At 48.8% G+C, this 15,840-nt stretch overlaps 2 protein-coding genes and 1 non-coding gene across 6 annotated transcripts in view; 1 reads left to right on the plus strand and 2 right to left on the minus strand.

Annotated features, from left to right (window-relative positions):
• The window catches only part of PTPN5 (protein tyrosine phosphatase non-receptor type 5), a 58,903-nt gene extending 51,750 nt beyond the window's left edge, over positions 1–7,153 (minus strand). Inside the window, exon 1 of one of the 4 annotated variants that reach the window (XM_081533727.1) lies at positions 7,066–7,153. The gene's annotated coding sequence lies outside the window, so the exon portion shown is untranslated. Of the gene's footprint in view, positions 1–804; positions 881–5,788; positions 6,249–7,065 lie in introns of those variants that run through there. The other 3 variants (XM_081533726.1, XM_081533728.1, XM_081533729.1) reach the window with 3 other exon arrangements.
• The window catches only part of ZDHHC13 (zDHHC palmitoyltransferase 13), a 184,324-nt gene continuing 174,591 nt past the window's right edge, over positions 6,108–15,840 (plus strand). Inside the window, exons 1-3 of the mRNA XM_081533725.1 lie at positions 6,108–6,299; positions 6,919–7,075; positions 10,462–10,540. The gene's annotated coding sequence lies outside the window, so the exon portion shown is untranslated. The remainder of the gene's footprint in view (positions 6,300–6,918; positions 7,076–10,461; positions 10,541–15,840) is intronic.
• On the minus strand, positions 12,787–12,858 carry TRNAW-CCA (transfer RNA tryptophan (anticodon CCA)). The gene has a single exon. It is a non-coding gene; the product is annotated as a tRNA-Trp (tRNA).

The following is a 15,840-nucleotide window of genomic DNA, read 5'->3' on the forward strand; positions in this document are numbered from 1 at the left end:
TTTTTAAAGACCGGACCACTCTCTTAGGCAGATGATGAAATATACAATCTTTGGGTGCACTCCAGACAGCCACATGCTGCCCACCACTGAAGTCCACTGACTCCCTCCTGAGTGGCTTCCAGAGAATTGGGGGGAGAAAAGGAACATTTCCACTCTTAAGAAAGACATCTTAAAGCTTGGTACAGTATGTCTCTCTAGGTCTCTCAGCCAATCATCTCATCACATGAAGGTCTGTATGTTGCCATCACAGTAACCAGATATGGTCAAGAACAGTCAATGCCCCTCATTAGGCCAAAGTCAGGAATTCTTACTAAGACATTGCTCACTTACAAATTGTGGATCCCCTGTGTCTAGCTTGAGAGGATCCCTTCCCAACTCAACGTGCTGCACCCTAGCTATAGAAACTTAAGTCTAGACTGTGTCAAGGGGGGACACAGGAAGGAAGATGGCTTTGATTCTAAGTGCCACAGTTGAATGGGAAAAGCTTCCTTCTAAGAGTCTGGGATTTCTGGAGCTTTGCCAGACATTGCTGGCCAAGGTACTCATCCCACATCTCACCAGATGCAAAAAAGATGGAGATAATATTGAAGAATGGGGGAAGACCTTATTTTCCACAATGCCACGGTTTAAGGTAAGGAAGAGCTTTTTAGTGATGGTACTGTGCAAAAATTAAAAGGGTTAAGTGTTTTTTTTCTTCAGCTGACCTGAGTTTCCAGTTCCTAGAAGTGACAAGACATGCAGAAGTCAGATGGAATTTGGACCAAGGCACCTAGAGAGAGTCTATACTTCTCAGATTTAGATTACCTGTCAACTTGCCCCCTCAGAAGGTCTGGCCTAGTATCTGGTTCTGTCTGCTATGGAAGCATCTCATCTCCTCTGTGACAGGACCACCTGTCTGCCTCCCATACATCACATCATCTGAGGGTCACAGGGAGCCACACCCCCACACTGCAACACTGGTCACTGTTCTCCGGGAAGATAACAGTGTGGGCCTACAGATATCACAGACCACCACGCTTAGTGCCTCAAGGGCCCTAGAAACCCAAGCCTTACCTCCTAGAGACAGGGAAACAGTTTGGCAGAGGGGAAGGACTTTGTCCCAGCTCACTTAACCACAAGTAAGCTTTGGACTGATCTTTCCTGGTCTGTGGGTTAAATTTTAGGTAAAAGGTGCTATATATTTTGAAATGTTCACACATATCCTGTGTTCACCTTAATGCAGACAAAAAGCTTTAAACGATTAGCCATCTTCTGGAGTTTTTCCATTCCTACTTGTAGATCCATTTAAACAATTAATTAGGTGCTTGAAGAATTTATACTTCTATAAATAGTTTCTCTCTTCCCACCGCCCTCTCTGCCTTCTTTGGAATCTGTCAATTTATTGAATATGATAACTCCTTGTCCTGCCAATACAGGCCTTTGTGCTTGGGATGAGTTTCTTTAAAATCTCTACAAGGGAAATGGCTGAGGGCAAGAGTTGCACAAGGGAAAATCTGAAATGAAACCAAAAGGTTGTATATTTGTACTGGAAAGGGGATGAGGGAAAACCATAAAAGGTTACCATTTTAACTGTATTACAATCATTTTAGGTATGTTTTACTATTTCATCTTAGTCAACAGTCACACTGAATATGCAGACGTGACTCAAACTTTCATACCTGAATGATATCACAGATATTCAGATCATCTGAGCTTTACCATTTTGATCATACACAGCTTACTATGCCCTTACCTTACTATGCTACAAAATCTTTATTTAGTCCACAATATGAGGCTTTAAGAGACAGAGAAGGTTAGACAGCATCATCAACTCAATGGACATGAATTTGAGCAAACTCCAGGAGATAGTGGAGGACAGAGGAACCTGGCGTGCTGCAGTCCATGAGGTCACAAAGAGTCGGACACAACTGAGCAACTGAACACCACCACCACCACTATAAAGCTGCATACATAAATGGTGGTTTCCTACTCATTAGACAACTATTTAGGGAGCCACTGCTGAGTGTCAGGCTTGGTTCTCTGGGCATGAAACACACATGGAGAGTGGGACTTCAGTTCTCTTGGACCCATTAACATCATGCGATTTGTTATTACTCAGGCCTGTGTGATCTGGACCTGCCCCTCTCTCCTCCATTTTTCCTTCCCACCCTCCCTCTTGACCTATGTTTTATAGCCACACTTGCTGGTCCCTGGAAACACCAAGCTATTCTTACCCAGGGGCCCTTGCACTTGTGGTCTCCTCTTCCTAGAATCCTCTTCCCCAAGGTCTCCTCCTCACTCCATTCAGGACTTTCAAATATCACTTCCTTGAAGATGATTCTATTTAAGGGTAAATCTCTTCCCCCCAGTCACCCCTCACTGGGTTTTATCTGTCTCCAGAGTATTGCTCACCTCTTGACATGTTATACTTTGCTTATGTTTTCTTTTCTGTCTCCGTTGGCAGAGGTAGTTCATCTTTTTTAGCAATGCATCTCTATAGAGTCTAGAACAACCTCGTGCAACAAATGTTTCTATGTGAATAATGAATGAAGCAACGGGTTCTGGACAGTTTGGGGTGCTCGGTGAGCCAGCTTTGCAGGAGTTGTTCTGGTGCCCTGTCAGATCATGGCCCTCCACTCCTGGGCCTCCCCATCCCCTTCCTGTTGGACTCTGTCTGTGAGTGGATGCTCAGCCACTCAGGTTCCAAGCCTTGCCATCATTTCTCATTCCTCTCTCCTCTCCTCCCATATCCAGTCCACTGCTGATTCTGGTGACACTGTGCCCCCTGCATCAAATTCTCTTTCTCCTCATTCTTACAAACCCTCACCCCCACTCCCACCACCGCCCCGCCCAGACCCTCCTTATCTCTTACCTATGGGACTGTCATTGTTTCCTACCAGAGCTCCCTGCCAGCAGGCTCTCCTCCTCCAATCTGTTCTGTGCAGCCAGAGTTTCCTAATGGCCATGTCTGATCAGGTCTCTCCCCTATTCAAAAACTAAAGGTCGAACCCTTGGCTTGACACTCCTGCCATAGCCACTGCCTCCATCTTCCTACCCAGCCGTCCTTCTCACAGCTCCTCTTTTATCCTTTTTGCTCCAGTGGGAATGAACCACTTTCCAGTTTCTACACTTGTCCTAGAAGCCCCTACCACCAGCTCTCTGCTCTTGCTGTTTTCACTACTTGTAATATTTTCCTCCTTCCTTCCCCCATACAAATCATGTAGATCCAGCTCTAATGCTACTGAGCTTCTCCAAGAACCCACTTCCCATCTTCCAGAAGAATAAAGCCTTCCTTCTCAACTTTGCCCAAGGGGTCAGCTGTCTCTTTCAGGACAGGTTTCAGGAAAGGATAGGCAAAGTGACACAGAAGAAAGAGTTCAGGTTAAACTCTGAGTTTTAACTTCCTCATCTATAAAATGGGAATAATAACACTATTGATATCATAAGATCAAATACATAAGTGACAGCCTGTAAGAAAAACTTTGACTGTATATAAATGATCAAATTCAATCACCCTTAGGCGTGAAGTAACTGATAAACAAAAGTGCGACTTCTCCTAGGAAGCTTCATGGATGTCCTATGCTGGCTGAGCCCTAAGTCCAGGAATAGATCAGTGGAGGAGGGATTTTTTGAGAGACAGGGCCTTTCAGGATCTAAAATCTCATGTCCTTGAGCAATCTTTAAGAAGAGAAGAAGTGGAGGGTATATCCATAAGGCCAGGGCCTAAATGGTATTAATAGCTACCTATTCAGAGTTTTTTCTATGCCCCAGGCACTGTGCTAAGTACCCTACATAAATGATCTCATCATAGAGTAATAGAAGAGGAAAACCAGGCCCACAGCAGTTATATAAATAAGTGCTTCCTCCCTCCCCCAACCACACTAACAGTTCAGACCTGAAAGCTATCCTGTAAATCTCCAATCCAATGATCTTATTTTTCAGATGGAGAAATTGAGACCCAGAGAGGTTATAAGCATTCACTGAAATTGTCCAGCCAGGAAGGAGACCTGGAACCTAGATCTCTTCACTCTGAGGGTGAGAGATACCGCACTGCAATTGCAACTCAGGGGCCACCGCTCATTATGAAGTCTATGCAAATAGTGCTTCTGGAGCATTATGCCATTTACATACACAAGAATATGAGTGGTGGCTCCTGGAGTGATGCCAGCTGGTCACCCTGTCTCTGCTCCTTGCCAGGCTGCTCCCTCAAGAAGGAAGCTCTTGAGACAAGAGCCTCAGGCCCCTAGAGACTGAATACTGTCCTCCTTGCCAACTTCCCCATCCAACACAGTCTTTTCAAAGGTGACTGACTTTATCCATTCACCATCCACCTTGCACTCACTGCATCAACATACCTCTCAGGGCACCTCTCTGCATCAGGCACTGGGTTCAGCTCTGGGGATGCCCAGCTGCCTTTGAGGGAGCCTTGCCCTGAGCCACCACCCTAGCCTGATGGGGCTGTAACTCAAGCCTCCCCAGCAGCTCCATCAGCAGTACCAAGAGGCTGCATGCAACAAACACCAAGGAGAGAGAGATGGCCCGACAGGAAGGCCTTGGAGACCTCTGCAAAGGGATGATGAAGGGAGCTCGGCTGGATCAGAAGGCTGAGGCCCTTAAGGAGCAGTAGAGAGTGAGGGGGAAGGCATGTCGTCAGGTCCAAGTGTGTGTGGGGGGGTGATGGCTCCTCAACCACAACATCACCTGGTCCAATTGAGGACATTGGTTCAGTGATTTCTGGGCAACAGGACTGACACCCTGGAATCTGATCTCCCGTCCAGGTCTGCTTCATTCTCCCAAATTAAATCTCAAACCTGAAGTACCTGCTTAAGAGAGATCTCCTGTGAGGCTGAAAGATGCAAATTGAAGACCAGTCTTTTTTTTTTTTTTTTAACAGTAAACATGGTAGCCAATGAATGGCACCTGCCACTCCAAGGGGGGGTGGGCAGGGCTGGAATTACAAAGACTTTCCTGATACACTGGGGTAAATTTTTATGTTCTAGGGTTTTGGCGAGGATAAGGATGGAATTGTGTAGGAGAGGAAGTAAGTCTGAAAGCCAGGGATGCTAGATTCTAATCCAGGCTTTGCCTTGAACCCTCCTGTGACCTTGGTCAAGCCACCTCACTGGGCCTCAGTTTCCCCATCTGTAGAATGAGGGGTCTAAATGAATTCCCAAGGTTCATCGGGTCCTGACCCTCAAAAGCCACACGATCCCTGGTAACGTAAGCCCCTCAGAGCTCTGACCCGAGCAATCACCAGGTTTTGCAGGAGTCTGGGCCTCAGCCGGCAGAAGGGGCACGCGGGGGGAGGGGAACGCGTTGGGCTTTTATTTTGGGGGTGGGTGGAGGAACTGGTGGTTTAAGCTACATGGTCGGGGGAGGCGAAGCGAAGGCTGGGAGCCACGGTTAACAGGCCAGCAGGCTAGCGGCGATCTCCAACCTCCCCCCCGGAGCTTCGGACCCCGGAGAGGTAATGCAGCCAAGAGCCGCGTACCCGCCACAGCAGCAGAGGCTCGGACCCGGGACCGCCATCGCGATCCCTCCCCTCTCGGGAACCGCGCACGAGCTCCGTGGGGAGTGGCTGCTTCTCCCTCCCCTCTACCCAGCGCCGGATCCCCTCCCGGGCGTGGAGGACCCCTCCCCCAGTCCGGGGGCGTCGGGAGCCCCATGGGGGCGTGGCGGGGGCGGGCGCCGGCTTCTCCGCCCGGGGGTCTGGAGGAGATCTCAGTTGCCGGGCCTCCCTGGGAGGGACCCTGCGCCCTCCACCTCCCAGCTCCCCACACAAAGGCGCCGAGCGAGGCGCCGCACTTACCGGCCAGAGGGCTCCGGGCGCCGGCGAGCGGGCGGGCAGGCTGGCGGGAGGATGTGCGCGCGCGAGTGTGCGTGTGTCCCTGTGTGTGTCAGCGCGAGTGTGTGAATGTGTGTATGTGACGGGGACCTCGCCGAGCTCTGCGCGTCTGCGTGTGCGGGGGCGTCCGTCCGTGGGTCCGTCTGCCCTGAGCTCTGTCCCGCGCTCCGTGCGCGCTCCCTCGCCCGGCCGCCTCGCCAAACGGGCTTCGGCTGCAGAGTCTCGGGCGCAGCCGCCGGGTCGGCTCGGCACCCTCGGCCCCGGCTCCGCCCCGCCCCCGGGCGGGCTTGCGCCGCTCCCCGGGAATTGCGCAGGGACCGCGGGGCTGGCGGGCGGGGGGCGGGGAGCTCCCGCGGCGTCCGGGGCCCAAGTCGGGCGGGCTCACAGACCCTTCATCCCTGCCTGACCCTGATCTCGGGCGCCTGCACCCGGCAACTCCGCTTGGAGTCCCCTCAGACACTGCGCCCGCGCCGAGGTTGCCTGGACAGGGAGGGCGGGGGAGCGGGAGCACCGCATCCATTTCATTCATGATTTTCTCCTCTCGGGAGCCCCGAGGCCCGGGCTGCGCCGCTACGACGGCCGTCAGAGGGACCCCGGCAGGGCCGTGAGCACCGAACCCGGTGCAGGAGGGACAGACAGACAGATGGGGGCAGAGGAAAGCGAGACAAAGGGGTCCTAGCCGGGGGTGGGAGGAATTGTATGGAGGGGGTGCCGTGGTGCTCCCCGCATGACGCCCGCAAGATGTCATTGCCACACCTGCACAAGCAGAGTGGTTGTAAACCCGGGGCGCACGCAGTGCCGGGTGCCCAGGACCTGCTCCTGTACTGTCGGTAGAGGCACTCGCCTTACCACCCTTCCCAGTTCAGTCGCTGAGGAGTAAAACCTTCCTCCCCCGGATCTCCCCCTCCTGGCGCGCGTCATGGGGCGTGCATCTGTCTAGGCTTTATGGGGAGGGCAGCGGGGGGCCGGAAGTTCAAGGAGCTGCCCACGCACCCCACCGTCCCACGTTCCTCAGGCTGGCGCCCCATTCTGTCCCGACTTTTTGAGATATTGGGAGACACACAGGGCCGGGATCCTAAGCTTCGTTTTTACAGGGGGATACCAAGGTGCACCATCGCAGAGCTGCCGCCCTGATCCAACTACCGCCCTCTTTCGCCTGGATTTCTACAATAGCCTCCTTCCTGGTCTCCCCGCTGCCACCCTCGGCCCCCTGCAGTCGATTCGCTACTGTCAGAGCTAACCTTTGTAAACGTAAGTCAGATGGTGTTGCTCCTTTACTGGAAATCCTTCAATGGCTCTCCGCTCATTCAAGGGAAAGCTGCAGCCCCTGTAATGGCCTACACGGCCTCTCATGAGCTGGCTTCCTTTTGTTTAACTCTGTGACTTCACTTCCTACCACTCCAGTCACAGGGGCCTTTCTAGTGCCTCACCAACATGGTAGCCACCCTGTGGCCTCAGGGCCTTTGCACTGCTATTTTCTCTGTCTGGAAACTTGCCCCAGATAGTCACATGGCTTGCTCCTTTACCTCTTAAAAGTGTCGCCTCAGACAGACTTCTGTGACCACTCTATTTTAAATGCAGACCACTCCTTCCATTTTCTCCATGGTAGTCATGACTTTTGTGTTCCCTGCCAGTAAGGTTCGCTGGCCCTTCAGTTCCAGCTCTCACTTTAGTCCTCTGGCATCCTAGTTCTCCAGCTTTACCACACTGTTCTCTAAACAGACTGCACTTCCCCATTTCTAGCCTTTGTTCAGGCTGTGCTTTCAGCCTGGAATTTCTCCGTCCTTCAGCATAAGGCTAATTTTCCCTAGACAGTGTCAGTGTAACATTAGCAGGTACCATAATTGAGTATTTAGTATGTGCTGGGCACTGTTTTGTATGGAATACCATCCCCTCCATGTCTTACCTAATTTTTAAGTTCCAGTTCAAACACCTCCTTCTCCATGGAGCCTTCTCTCATCTTCCCAAGTACTCAGCCCTCATTCCTCTGTTTGCTGAACCAGCGGTGCCTTGTCTATTTTTTTGTTGTTGTTTTCTAGGAGGGGCACAGAGCCCAGCTGGGTCTTATTATCCTCAAGTAGTTTCTTGTGGGACAAGGGGAAGGATTAAACGTCCAGCAGGCGACAATGCTGGCTTTGTCTGAAAGCATGGGTACATGTGTCAGCCAGTACTCAAGGACCCTCTTTCTCTCCCAGAAAGCATCATCTCCGTCATTCACCATAAGGCTAATTTTCCCCAGACAGTGCCAGTGTAACATTAGCAACTACCATAACTGAGTGTTTAGTATGTGCTGGGCACTGTTTTATATGCTTCCAATGCTCTTCATGGTGACTTCGTGAGGCAGGCATTTTGATATCACCGTTTTCAGAAGAGGAAAGAGATGACTTCCTTACAGTCCCACAGTTGTTGTATGAGGGGTATGTGTATGTGTTTCAAATTAAGATCTAGCTGATTCCAAGGCCCAAGCTCATAGAGCAGAGATCCTGGTGGCTGATGCGTCAGGGAACCTCAGTAAGGTCACCAAGGCCCAGGTTTTTGCTGAAGCCAGCTCGGGAATCACAAGGGCATGGCTCTGGAGGTGAGAAGAGACCTTGCTGACTTCTGTCAGTGGTACCTGGGATGTCCTATGGTGGAGGCTAGTTGTTGCCCTTCATAAAGTCAACTTTAGAAGGCCAGAGCTGCCGCCTAAGCATTCCTACCTGTGTGCCCTGGGTTCATAGCCCAGCCCCAGCTGTCAGGTGTGGCTACCAATGCCTATGTCAAAGGGTTATGGTGAGGAAGGAGCGTGATAATATACTTACAGGATAGGAGGGGATCAAAAATGGTCTTTCTCCTTTGGTTCTTATAGGGAGTTTCTGTCACTTAGAGATAAACCCAAACTTGTCTCCTCACCCCGTTTCTCCCCTGTGCATCCTCTTCTTTAAATTTTCCAGATTCCTGTAGTCCATTGAGCGTTGCCCTGGGGTACAGGTAAGGAAAGAAAGCAACATTTATTGTGAGCTAGCCTTGTTACTTGCATGCACGCTCCATTCTTCTTCGCAAACCCTTGAAAAGGGAGGTTCTGTTGTTACCAGTGAGGACATTGAGGCACAGAGAGCTCAGAGGCCTTCCCTATGGCTACAGCCCTCACTAATTAATAGCAGTAATGAGATTCTAACCTCCATCTGATGCTGCACTTAGCCACCACCTGTCTTCCTCAATCTCATCACCATGAAAAGCAACTCCATCGATTTCCTTTCTCGTCTCTGATGGGGAAGAAGGAGTGTTCTCTGAGGTCCCCAGCAATGAAGTAGTTGTGAGGTTGGGAGGATTGAGGCTTCCTGAGTCATTTTGTGTGACTCACTTACCCTCTCTTGATGGAGAGAGGAAGAGGGGTTTGGGAGAGAGAAAGATGGGCTGAGTAACCAGAGAGCGTCTTGCTGGTGGTTTGTGATGGACTGTTAGAGTCAATATTTCTTGCTTTTGACTTCTCTTCCTATTCACTCTATCAGTAATGAAATGTTTTGCTTTGGTGAAAATGTTCCCCTATCCAGATTTTTATTTATTTACTTACTTATTTATAACCCGCCCCAACCCACGAAGGATTTGAGGTTGCTTACCACTGGAGTAGAAACCATAAAACAATGTTAAAATATCAATAGAGACAGAGAAGCAGGACCAGGGAAGATGTAAATAAACTTTGAGAGACAAGACCAAGGCTTAACCATTACAGCTGATGTTTATTGAGTTCTTCCAGTCTACAGAGGAACTTGTGTACATTATTTCATTTAATCCTTAAGAGAGTCCTACAAGGTGGGTGCTTTAATTATCTTTATTTGGGGATATAGGGAACCAAGGCTCCGAGAGATTAAATATGATGACCAAAGTCATGTAGCTAGTCAGTCATAGAAAAAGTGAAAGTTCATTCACTCAGTCGTGTCCGACTCTGCGACCCCATGGACTGTAGCCTACGAGGCTCCTCCGTCCATGGGATTTTCCAGGCAAGAGTACTGGAGTGGGTTGCCATTTCCTTCTCCAGAGGATCTTCCTGACCCAGGGATTGAACCTGGGTCTCCCACATTGTAGTCAGATGCTCTACCGTCTGAGCCACCAGAGAAGTCAGAGAGCTAGTACTTAAATCTAATTTGGCTTTGGAACGCATGTCCTTAACCACTGTCCTGTCCTGCCTCTGCAAGGGACAAAAGACTACACATTTGCTGACCACTCTGGATTCCTCTAGTGTACTGGATCTGAGTCTCATATTTGGTTCTGATTTTCTTGGATATCAAAAAGGAAGGGAAACAGCAATTTAAATAGCACTAATACCCTCACAACCTTCAAGTCTTTGCTCAATGTCACTTTCTCTATGAGATCTAGCCTGACTCCTCTTCCTAATTTATACTGGAACCTGCTTCTTCCTGCTCCCTTCAGCAATCCCAATCTCCTTTTGTCTTTGCTTTTATGATGGCACATTTTATCTTCTAACATATTGGATGCTTTATTAACTATATTATATATTTCAAATATTACATACTTTTTGCAGCACATAGGCGGTTCTACAGTATAGTCTATAGTGATAAATTCATTTATGAATTGCAAATTAGATACTTCATCTGTTTAATACGTTCATTGTTTAATTGTCTGTCTTCTTCCACTAGAATACCACGGGGAGCATCATTTTCTGTTTGGATTACTGTTGGATCCAAAGTGTCATGGACCATGCCCAATATATAGCAGGTACTCAATAACAGTTTTGTCAAACACTTAAATGATAATTTCAGAGAGGAAGGACAGAAACATATATCTGAAGTGGCAAAGTAGGTCATTTTTTTTACCGGCTCATATTTTCTTTCTCTTTATTTCTTTTCTCATTTTCTTCCTTTTTCTCTACTCGTTTCCATGATGAACTCGAGGGAGCTCTAGCACTTAACTCTCAGAGCAAGTCTTCAGGAGGGTTTTCTGACTGTAGATCCTGACCTTACTGTCATTGTTATAGCAAATGCATCAGGGTGTTTCTTGATGCTGGTTTTGATAGAATCTTTCAATGAGAGATGGACATTTTCCTGACATCTAAATCTGCAAAGGCAATCCTTTTAGGGGTCTAAGAATAGTGTCTAAGTACCATTCCAAATGATTCTGGTTTTATAGCAGTTCCTGTAGGGATGGAGATGGGAAAATAAAAAGTGGAGTTGTTGTGTGAAACAATTGATTTAAAGGGAGGACATCCTTTGTGTTCCAAGGAGCTCACCTCTGGAGTTGTATTTCCTGGCTGCAAGCCTGAAGGGTGAAAAGCCAAGGTCGTTAGTGAGGTTTAAGAGAGGAGAACCTGAGCTGAGACCAACTGCTGGGGTGCGTGCGGGTGGGGGTTTATGTGAGCTTCTGTAGGAGCTGGCCACAGATTTCGGCCAAGGCTCTGGGAGCTGCAGACACTGGTGTCATCTCAAGGTGAAGGCCAAGGGCACCTGGCTGCCAACCCCAGGAAGAAACATCGGAAACACTTGTGTCAGGAGGAGTGAGAGTTGGAGCTTTGCCTCTCCCATGGTCCCTGCTCTGGGCACCTGCAAAGCAGATTTATTCAACAAATATTTTCAGGAGCGCCTACTCTGAGTTAGCCATTGTTTCAGAAGCTTGAGTACATGTTAGAGAACAGGACGGTCAGCTTCTCTGCCCTCATGGAATTTACATTCCGGTGGGGACAAACTGCCAGGGAACTGGGTGAAAGCAATGAATGAAAGGCTAACTTCAGACAGTGGTGAGTGCAGTGAAGAAAAAGAAAAGAGAGTTGGGGTGATGGAGAGTACAGGTGGAGAAGGGACAGACTTTGGACTTTGGGGGTTCAGGGAAGGCCTCTCAGAGGAGATAACCCTTGAACAGGGACTTGAGTTATCAGAAGGAGCCTGCTGAGCAGGGAAGGGGAGAACCTACCTGGGCAGGACTTTCTCCTCTGGGCACAGCAGGAAGGCCAGGCTGAGCGATGAGGTGGGAGAGGAGGGCAGGAGCCAGGCTGCAGGAGGCCTTGAAGGCTGAGAGGACTCTGGGTTTTATTGTGATGTGCTGAGAAGCTACTGGCAGTTCCTAAGCGGGGAGAGTGATGAGATCTGGACTCGGACCATGTGTGTCCGGGACAGCAGCAGCCTTGTAGAAGCGCTGAGACTCCCGGCCCTTCTGTTTTCAGAGGGCCCCCCAGAGGCTGTGGACTCTGAACTCGCTGTGTCCCAGAATCATTTGGGGGAACTGTTAAAAATATATATGGATTCCCAGGCCTTTCCCTGGAAAATCTGGCTCAGTAGGATGGAAGAGATGCTCAGCCTTAAGGAAGCTCCCCCAAATGCTTCTGGCTGATGGGCCAGGGTTGGGGACTTCCCTTCTGGTCAAGGCTGTCACATTAGGAGGAGGGTACTGAGGTTCAGGAAGAAGAAATGCCTCTCCTGAGGGCACACGGTGAGTTCAGGGCTGACCAGTATCCTGACCACAGAGCAGTGCATGGACGGGGTCTCTGGAAATAAGTCATAGAAATGACCGTTGGCAAAGAGGGATTAATTGGAAGGCCATGGGGAAGTTCATGGATGGAAGGGAAGGCTGAAGAACCATGCTTGGGAAGGGAGAGTGGTCAGGAAGCTCTGGAAGTTTGCAGGGTTGGGAGCCTCTCCACAGTGACATTGAGGTGGTAACCACCAAGGAAGCATGAGCTGCCTTTCCTACCTCTCAGAGTCCTGGGAGAGTGAGAGGTGGATTGGCTGAGTTCTGGTTGGGGGCTCACCCCACTGGCTAGGGGGAGGGCACACCTTGATTGACAGTCCCATCCAGATTTCACCCGAGATTTCATCCAAAAGGAAGTCAGAAGGCTGTTACCAAAGTGAAGTCGCTCAGTCATGTCCGACTCTTTGCGACCCCATGGAGTGTAGCCTACCAGGCTCCTCCGTCCATGGGATTCTCCAGGCAAGAATACTGGAGTGGGTTGCTATTTCCTTCTCCAGGGGATCTTCCCGACCCAGGGATCGAACCTGGGTCTCCCGCATTGGAGGCAGATGCTTTAACCTCTGAGCCACCAGGGAAGTCAACCCAAAATGTCCTCTACCTCTGGCACCTCAGACGGATGTAATGACCAGTCATCATTGCCATCATTGCTGGGATCATAGTAATACTTACTCGTTTAATAATTATAGTGTGCCAGGTAGTATTCAAAGCATGCTATATTTATTAACTCATTCAACTCATACTCTAAGGCTGTGGGGCAGGTACTGAGCTGGGAAACCGGAGCAGAGAACATATGTAGCAACTAATGCCTAGATCCTGCTTTTATAGGTTCCAAAGCCCATTTATACCTGTTGTCTAATTTACCCCTCACAACAGCCTGTAAGGACGGGGAGTTTCACAGATGGAGAGTGTGTGCACATGCTCTAGAGTCACACAGCTAGTTAGTAGCGGAATCTTTGGAGTCATATAGTCATTCATTCACTCATTCATCAAATAGCAAGTGAAGTGGCTGTCAGGGGTCAGGACTGGGTTGAGTTCTGGGAGCTCACTGGTGAACAGCTGCAGTGTCTTCTCTCCATGAGTTCACCAACTCCAGGGGCAGAGGCAGGAGAAAAGGCTAGAGCACCGGTGAGGGTCAGGAACCAAACCAAACCAAGGGCCTCGTCTTAAGGAGGCAACTGTGGAAGGATTTTAAAGCTGGGTACTTGTGTTTTATGAAGACAACTCTAACTGCAGTATGAAGACTGGCCTAGAGGGGGGTAAGAATAAAGGGAGGGAGATAGTTAGGGGGCTGATCCTGTGGGATTGACAAGACTTGCTGATTGGATGAGGGGAGAGGGGGAGGGAGAGATTTAAGGTGAGGGCAAGGTTTTCGACTTGGGCAACCAGGTGAGAAGTGGTGCTGTATACTGCGGGTAAAGCCAGTTGAGGGGCCATTGGGTGGGGGGAACGATACGCTCCATTTTGGACAAGGGATGTTAGCAGTTCCAGGGGAACAGGGATGTGGAGAGAGACAGGAGTCAGCTTGTGTACACCGGAAACCTGTAGCTCAGTTCAGACTCCAGAAGGGCTCTGTTTGGCCTATCACTAATTCAAATTAGTTGTCATCATGAAAAAAAAAATGAGGACAAGTACAAATCCATATTTAAAAAAACCCAACAAAACAGATCTGATAACTTCAGGCCCACATGCCTACATGACACTGACCGATGAATGGGGTAGCACTGAGCCCCGAGGCAGGCTGTGTCCAGTTTGCCGTGGTCTCCACTCTTCCTCCTTTTACTGAGGGCCTGTGTTATTTGCCATTTGTCAGGAAGCTTGCTCTGTTGTTTTTCTTAAAAGGGAAAGTCACATATTTCCTGGAACCTATCTAAGGGATCTCTTATCTGACCCCAGCTTGCTCCCTGTTTCCCTCGTGTCTGTGAGCATTTGAATTATGACCCTTCCCCTCTGTGAACCACAGATTCCTCACATGTAAAGCGAGGCATTTGAATATGATGATTCCAAGGTCCTTTCCAGTTCTGGCTGGCAAGGCTCTCCAAGTCTGCACTTCAGAAATGAGTTGTGCTATTGACAATACTTAATTGTTCTGCAGATGGTTTTTGAGGGATTGCTCACCCTTGACTCTTTTGTCCTTGAATTATGATTTATCTAAGCCCTTAGAAGAAAAATGCCTTTTGTTTTGGGAGTTTATCCTTCATCTTTTGATTTGGGGGAAAAATTGAGTACTTCAAACAATGCAGCATAGCTGCAGTTGCTAGGAAGGGCACGCAGCCTCAGTGGCTGCCTAGCTACAAGGCCATCAGGAAACTTCAGTCTCCCTGCCTCACTTCCCTCCTCCCTCCCTGCCTCTTTCATTCTCTTGCTCTCTTTTTATCTTTTGAGCAAAGATATCAAAATCAATTTGTTGTTGTTTAGCCACTAAGTCATGTCTGACTCTTTTGCTACCCCATGGAATATAGCCTGCTAGGCTACTCTGTCCATGGAATTTTCCAGGCAAGAATACGGGAGTGGGTTGCCGTTTCTTCCTACAGGGGATCTTCCCAACCCAGGGATCAAACCTGGGTCTCTCTTACGTCTCCTTCATTGGCAGGTGGATTCTTTACCACTAAGCCACCAGGGAAACCCTGTCATAATCAATAATCCCTTCTAAAAACACCTGTCTTAATCACTAGTAGAGTTTAGGTTGCCCTGAAACCAAAAGGTAATTTCTGAAGACCATTCCCCACCAGCCAAATATTGAATACTCAGTGAAATGACCTTCAGGGTTTTAGTTCTGATTCTACCCCTCAATTGTCTTCTGACCTTGGATAAGTAATTTTTCTCTGGGCCCGAGTTCCTCCTCTGTAAAATAGGTTGGAAGAAATGCCTGGACCCTCTTGTATTTCCTTGCGAGCCCTAATGTTTTAGGAGACTGCCAGAGATTCAGAGAATAAGTAGCACCATCAGGTAATGTCTCTATGACTTTCCTTCCAGGTTAGCAAGGCCCTGGCACCCCTTCACCTTGAAACCATAATATTCAGCTGTAGGTCTTCGGCTTTCTCTCCTCTGGTTATTTAATCAGTGGTAAAGGAAGGATTTCTATCCACCCGTCTCAGTAGATATGATGTGCCCCAGGCATCTGCCTTTTAGCATCTTACGTTTACCATCATTCCTTTATTATGTAAGGGGACAGTGACAGAATCTAAATGTCTCTGGTTAATTATTTTTCAAGTCCAATATCACGCTTCAGACTCTGCAGGTCTCCAGCGTCAGAGAGGATTGTGACAATTTAAGTAACAAGTTCGCCCCCTGGTGACCTTTGTGAAAATTGCCAAAAGACTCAGCTATTCAACAAATACTGAACTTAAATCCTGCCTCTCCCTAGCTTTCAAGGCAGGATTTAAAATGTGGATATATCATGTCCTGTAAAGTAATACATAGCTTAAAAATGAGAAGGTTATATATGTGAAGCTTGTATTTCTACTTTCAGAACCAACTTTTGCCCATTTGGCACTTGCATGCTTTTGCCTTTCAGTTCTTGACTTTGCAGTTGGGGTAGAAGATGTATTGAATTTGAC

The sequence above is a fragment of the Giraffa tippelskirchi genome, chromosome 10, assembly GCF_054371585.1.
Source record: "Giraffa tippelskirchi isolate mGirTip1 chromosome 10, T2T-mGirTip1v1.2.pri, whole genome shotgun sequence".
NCBI lineage: Eukaryota > Metazoa > Chordata > Mammalia > Artiodactyla > Giraffidae > Giraffa > Giraffa tippelskirchi.